The sequence below is a fragment of the Zingiber officinale genome, chromosome 11A (assembly GCF_018446385.1).
Source record: "Zingiber officinale cultivar Zhangliang chromosome 11A, Zo_v1.1, whole genome shotgun sequence".
Classification (NCBI taxonomy): Eukaryota; Viridiplantae; Streptophyta; class Magnoliopsida; order Zingiberales; family Zingiberaceae; genus Zingiber; species Zingiber officinale.
The window spans coordinates 24,456,023-24,462,904 of record NC_056006.1 but is presented as its reverse complement, the minus strand read 5'-3'; the positions used below and the strand labels follow the sequence as shown (position 1 = coordinate 24,462,904).

General features: G+C 36.0%; 1 pseudogene; it reads right to left on the bottom strand.

The window, feature by feature from the left end:
• Positions 1-5,641: 5,641 nt before the first annotated feature.
• LOC122031301 overlaps positions 5,642-6,882 on the bottom strand; it is a 67,359-nt pseudogene continuing 66,118 nt past the window's right edge.

Sequence of the window (6,882 nt, the reverse complement as noted above, 5' to 3'; positions counted from 1 at the left end):
AGTCCTAGTGAGTGAAGCTAGGAAGAAGGAAAATCCTAGTGAGTGAAGCTAGGTGAAAGTCCTGGTGAGTGAAGCCAGGCACAGGAAATCCAGATGGATCAAGGTTGATCAGACATCTGGTGTTAGGAAGTCCAAGTGGGTCAAAGGGATTGACCGGATACTTGGCACGAAGAAAAGTCCAAGTGGGTCAAAGGGATTGACCGGATACTTGGTGAGCGAGTTCTAGCAGGTCAAGGGTGACCGGATGCTAGACATGATGTACCAACAGGTCATAGGTGACCGGATGTTGGTTTAGGGGGCTTTAGACTTGATTTTGGGCAAAATCAAGGAGCTGGATCGATCAGTCGATCGATTGACTCATGTCAAATCGATCGGCCGATCGATTGGGTGAGTCCCCGCGACAAGCTTCCTCCCAATCGATCGGTGGATCGATTGGGAGAGGCTCGAAATCGCACAGAACAACGCTGGATCGATCAGCCGATCGATCCAGAGCTCCCAATCGATCGGGCGATCGATTGGGAGGTGAGATTCTGCGCAATAAGCCCTGGGTCGATCGGTGAATCGATCCAGGCGTTTCTCGAGAGCACAGAGGCGCTCTGGATCGATCAGTCGATCGATCCAAAGCCTCCCCAATCGATTAGGAGCAATCCGATCGATTGGGTTCCGACCGTTGGCGTCGTATTTAGCTGCTGGAGAGCTGTTCTCTCGGTAGAACTTCCATGGCTTCGATTCTTCTCTTCAGCGATCTTCACAGCAACTCCACAAAGTTCTCACCGCCAGATCTTGAGGGTTCTTAGAGGCATTTCCAAGTCAAGAGGCGGATCTACAACAAGAAGAAGAAATCTAGGGTTAGGGTTTTCTTGTGCTAACTTGTAAGCTTTTAGCTTGTATTTTGTTCCCTTTCCCTTTCTTCTTGTAGTGTGAACTTGTAGGGCTTCTCCGCCTTTGGTAGTTACCATAAAGGAGAGTTTTCATAGTGGAGGGTGCGTGAGTGTGTGGATCCTTGGATTAGTCACCTCATCTTGAGGTGGATACCAAGTAAATCCTTTTGTTAGCGTTGTATGTTTTGCTTCTTGTATTTCCGCTGCATATCTTTGAAGAAACAAGAAACGTCAAGCACAAGGATCGCGTCGAGCTATTCACCCCCCTCTAGCTACATAATCGGTCCCAACACAAAGGAACCTCTGAAGCAAAGCTAGCGAGATGAGACCTACTCTGGAACTAATTGACAAATCTCTAGATGGAAGAAAGCGAAACAGTCGCACATTTACACTCGAGAATCAAAGAACTCATCACTAGACTCATGAATCTCGGAGAAAAGGTAACAAATTGATATTCATTAAGGTACACTTTAAATGCATTTCCTAGGACATCCGAGTGGATATCTATAGTCGACTCATTTTATATATCTAAAGACCTCGAAGTTAGTTCATTAGAAAATCTATTTTTCACTTTTGAACTTCACGAAACAATATGCGTAGGTTTAAAGAAGAAAAGACAACCCACAACATAACTTTAAAGGCCAATCGGAAAGGCGAACCAGATCCAGACTCTAAAGAATCAATGAAGATGAAGCAACCTTATTGGTAAGGAAATTTAGTAAGTTCATTAAATCTAATAAATTTAATAAGTAATAGGCAAACAAACACTTTTAGAGTAAAAGGAAGGCTCGGTGCTATAACTGCCAAAAAGAAGGACACATCAAGGATGACTGCCTTAAACTAAAGAAGAAGGAGAAAGATAAGGGCAACATACCAACAAAATTAAAGCACAAGATCTTGAAAGCCACATGGCATGAATCATCGTCCTCCAGGTCTGAGATCGAAGCTTATGCCAGATTAGCTCTAATGGTAGACCACCAAGGAGAAGATGAAAGTAGCTTAGAGATGAATATCGATAAAAGGGGAGAATCATTAGAGGAAAGCTGCGATGAAGAGAGAGCATCAGAACACGAGGTAAGTGAGGTACATGTGCTATCTCCCAAGTAATCTTTTGAATTATAAAAATACTTTCTAAAAATATATGTAAATTAGAAAAATAAAATATGAATTTAAAAAGACAATTAGCCGATGTATGCCCACTAGAATTATTTAATAATTTAAAATTAGAGAAAAAAATTGAAAACACAAATAGAGAAATTGAAAGATCACCATTCATGTTCTAATTATATCCAACCAAAGTTTAGAAATTATAGTAGAATTAACTGGTATATTAGAAATCATCAGAGACAAATTAAGAAAATTTTTAAAAATTATGTACCTCCCAAATTTTTAGTAAATCCAGTAGACAGAAACCTATATTGGAATCCAAAATCTTTTTTAGATTAAACTCTATTTTTTTGTCTCAATTAGAAAAATATATATTTTTTAAATGTTTCTGTTTATATTTTGAGTTAAAATTTTTTATGCTATCTGATGATTTAATCTACAAACAGAATTTGTTAATGCTATCTGATTTTTTTTTTAAAATTGTTTCTGAAATATATTAGCTTATTGGTAATCGTTGTAATATACCCCTCAAAGAGTTTTTCAAATTTTTCTAACAGTTTACTTTATTTTTAAAAAAAATTTCTAATTTTTTTGATGTGATCAAAGGGGGAGAAATAAATAGAAGTTAAGGGGGATTAAGGAGGAGTTAGGATAATTCCCATAATTTTTATCCTTATATGTATTTATGCAATTAACTTGTTTAATTCATTGCTTTACTATATTATTTCATTGTATTTTTAATCCTAACTTGAACTTGGGTTGATACACATAAAAAAGGGGAGATTTTTAGTACCCCGGGTAGTTTTGATGTGGTCAATCAAGTTCGGTTAGGTTCTGTTGTGTTTGATCCTTGTGTCTAAGTGTGCAGGAGCTTAGGAACACAATAAATCAAGCGGAAGACATAGCTAGCGAGAAGGATGGAACGGAAAGAGAGTCGACAGGCTCGGTACATCCGAAGGATGAGATGTTGCGGAAGAGTACACCAGCGGACGAGAAGAACGTGCACAACGTTCAAGGGACGAGAAGCCGAGAAGGAAGTCTGCTTATAGAGAAGGTTGGAGTTGCAACTTCGGTTAGCCGGAGAATCACCTATGCAAAAAACTACGCGAATAGATCAGTTTTGAGCTGGGTTGCCCTGTGGAAGGTACCTTCCATGGTTGGAAGACACTTTCGATGAACAATACGAAAATACCTTCCAGCATTTGAAGGCACCTTCACTAGCCGTTAGCCTAGAATAAAATTTTATCCTTGGCAGATAAACTCTATCCGATGGAAGACGTCTTGGACCTCTTTGGAGACTCCTTCAAGCTGTGGATAAATTTTTTTAAGGGTTATAAAAAAACCTCTGGACCTAGAAAATCATCATCAACTCTAGTATTCATTTCCTAGGAACTTTCTGAGTGTTCAACAAGTGTAAGAGGCTTCTCCATCTTCACCGAATGAGAATTTTTTAGTACTTTTATTTATCTTAGATTAACAACCACTTATGTTGTAATCAAGTAACTCTTTTGCCTTGATTCTAAGATAATAAGTTAAGTGTAAGAGAGATATTTTAAATTTTAAATGTTTATGTCAAACAAGGAATAAGAAAATGAAAGAGGAAGATAAAAAAATTTAGTTAATAATAATAAAATAAAATAAAATTTATTTAAATATAAATAATAATATAATAAAAAATAAAACTTAATACGTATAGTTAATTCCATCTAATACGATAAAACTGAGTTGTTATCAATAGGCCAGACAAATGTATGTTTATTCGTTGTCTAAAAACATGTGCCATGAAGATTCCATACTTTCTGAAAGAGACAATAAATTTGTTTCGTTTTGGTGGTAGTTCAGACTCGTGCACATTCAGGTAATGTTGGAAGGAAAAACCTTGCAAATTATTGTCCTTCGATTTCTAGTGGTCCTTCGCCTCAACAAATAGTGATAAGGCATGGAATTTACTAGCATTTCGGGGGTTTTAGGCCGTCTAACGCTATGTATGGATCCAAGGAGGAAATAAAATTTCCACAACAATTATCGACATGAATGTTTTTGGTCTACAATTTCCCGTTGCAGTTGCAGAAAGTTGTTTCGATACCGAAGCTACCTACTGGTACAAGAGACGGTTAGCAAATTCAAAGGTGTAACAAAGATACCATGTTTTTGTGGAATTAGAATGACTTCTTTGCTCAATCTTCCTTCTTTCTCGTAACTTATGGATACTTCTGGTATATGACTATGCTGTCTCCTCGGATGGGTCTAGTAGTTAACGCATGAGGTATTGTCATCATGAGGTCTGAAATTCGAATCTCGGCAAAGCCGAGGTAAGTACCTCCCTTATGTGCTAGTTACTATTCCAAAGACTAATAGTCGACCATGATTTACCTTCTCTGTGTTGGTCCTGGGACGGATTGACAGAGACATTGTGGATGAATGTATTTGCCTTTTGTCACCATGATATATGACTATGCTAATAATGACAAGAGGTCGAGCCACGAGACAGTGCACTGAGGGCGGCACCCGGTCAAAAATAATCTGCATTGCCAAAAAAAAAAAAAACCAAAAAATAGATTCTGAAATGGTAATGAGAGGGAAAATTAAATCATGTGTTTTTAGCATTAAAACTTGTTTAATTACCTTGACAATATATATTTAAATACTTCTCTCATCTTATTGTTTCTAAAATGAACCACAAGTTCTTTCCATTGGGAGATCATTCAAAAATTTTGAAATTCAATTTGGATTGAGTTAAACGAGCTTAAATTTAATACTGATCATCAATATATTTGCTAAAATAAATGACATTGGAGAAAAATGAGCTAATTGATATTGCCAGCTTAGTCATATTAAATTGATTCCATTGTATGTAGATCTGAACCGCTAAGAATTTCAAACACATTCTGTTCATGGAAAAGAACATGCAATCTTGCGAAAAAGTAAACTGAAGAATTTTCTATCAAGAATTGCCATCACAATCTTTTATCCTACTCAGTTCATATTTACAAGTAACAAGCAAAAACGACAACAACAACAACAACAACAAAAAATTTAATAAAATTTTTCACTGCAAAACATACTAAAGCTTTAACACATTCAAATCAGAAATATCTGTGCAAAAAGTGGATCAATAACCACATTTTAATAAACTAAAATAGAATGTTTAAAGTTAGCGAAATCACAAAGGGTGCCAATAAAACATGCAAACAAATGACTTATCAACAATTTCAACCTATAAAAATGATGGATTTTAAGATTTAAGAACAAATCTATCATATATAATAGAAATTCAAACAACTCCATAATTGACATTACTTTGTTCAGAGAAATTATCCAGGTACACAAATCTCAATGCCTAACCGTAGCTTATCCCAACTAGTTTAAGAATTCCAAACAAGGTAATGTCACTCTGCCTATGACTATAAGACATAAAACAAATAAAAATTATCAAAAAAAGTTTCCTTAGAATTCAAAATTTTCTTAACTTCTATTTAGTGGATTAGATTGATATTCAGAAGAGTGTTGATAAAACATAGTTTGTAATTATTAGCTAAATACATAATGGAGTAAGAAAATAGTCAAATACAAAAAGGAGTAAGAAAATATATAATAAAAAAGGAGAAAGAAAATGATGGAAAACATTAAATGTTACCCAAAGTCCACACTATTCAACCATGAAAAAAGTCATATTTTCTTATTAACTCACCATTAGGAGACTTAAAAGTACTTGCCAACAAGAAGAAAATGCCAACAAATGACATTTCTACGGTCATTAAATAGCATGTGTATTTCTTCACCTGTAAATAGAGCAAAGTGGCATTGACAGATTACGAAAAAATAACAAGACAAACACAATTAAGAACTGACATGAGATGCCCACTGGCATAAAGCAGAAGCCAAGTCAGAAAGAATAGAAGCGACCATGACAGGAATAATTCCATAAAGCAAAACCATATCAGAATCACTGCTATTGGAACCCTTGCCAGAACTCGCACCAATGCTCAAAAGAGTAGTAGCAACAACTAACAACATAAGAGCTCCAAATTGCTCTTGTGATTGTTTGTGTCTGTAAATTGATATTAGTGATCACGGATCATGTTAGTTTTCTTCTGGAGAATTGTTTCTTACTGAAATATGCAATCAGAATACAAGTTATTTCCATTTGTCTCTTAGGTTGAGATTATGTAGCATAATGATGTTTATTATGCTATCTTTCTTATAAATCCTCTAACAGTTAGACAAATGGCAAAATAACTGTCCTCATCATGCTAGGCGAACTCTGTTTACAATTAAATATTTTATTTTTGAAATGCAAATTCACATTTACAAATAGAATAACATAAACTTCACATTAAACAGTTTGTTAAACTAGTAGTTGTAGTATTTCTCCATGTGCTCGAAGTGAGCAATAACTTACCACCAAACAAAGTTATTAAACCACTAGAATAGAAAGCTCAACACATTGGAATACGGCTCCTCGGGCTATGCTACAGCGGTAAAGTATCTAAATTATCATCCAGGTACTCATGGTTCCAGCCCCATTTATGATAAATTTATAGAAATTTTTTCTCTAAATGGGGCACGCAACTAAAGGATGCTGGGCTCCTGGGCTGCCCGCTGCGAGCGCTTTCCGATTTATCCTGATGGTCGATGGAAAATTTCCGTGGAACCGAACCGATCACCCAGACTCGACATTATTCAATCTGATTAATTATTCAACACATTGTAATATGGCAAGGGTAAAAGCTCCAATCATGGATTTGAATGCAATATAAGCACATGAGACCTTAGAAAGGGGTTGATCTGATCCTGCAATCTAAATCCAAGATGCTCAGGTTGCATTTAACAAACCTACTCTCCAGGGTATAGAAGCAAAAGTAACTATTTTATGCAAAATCAACCTATGTAT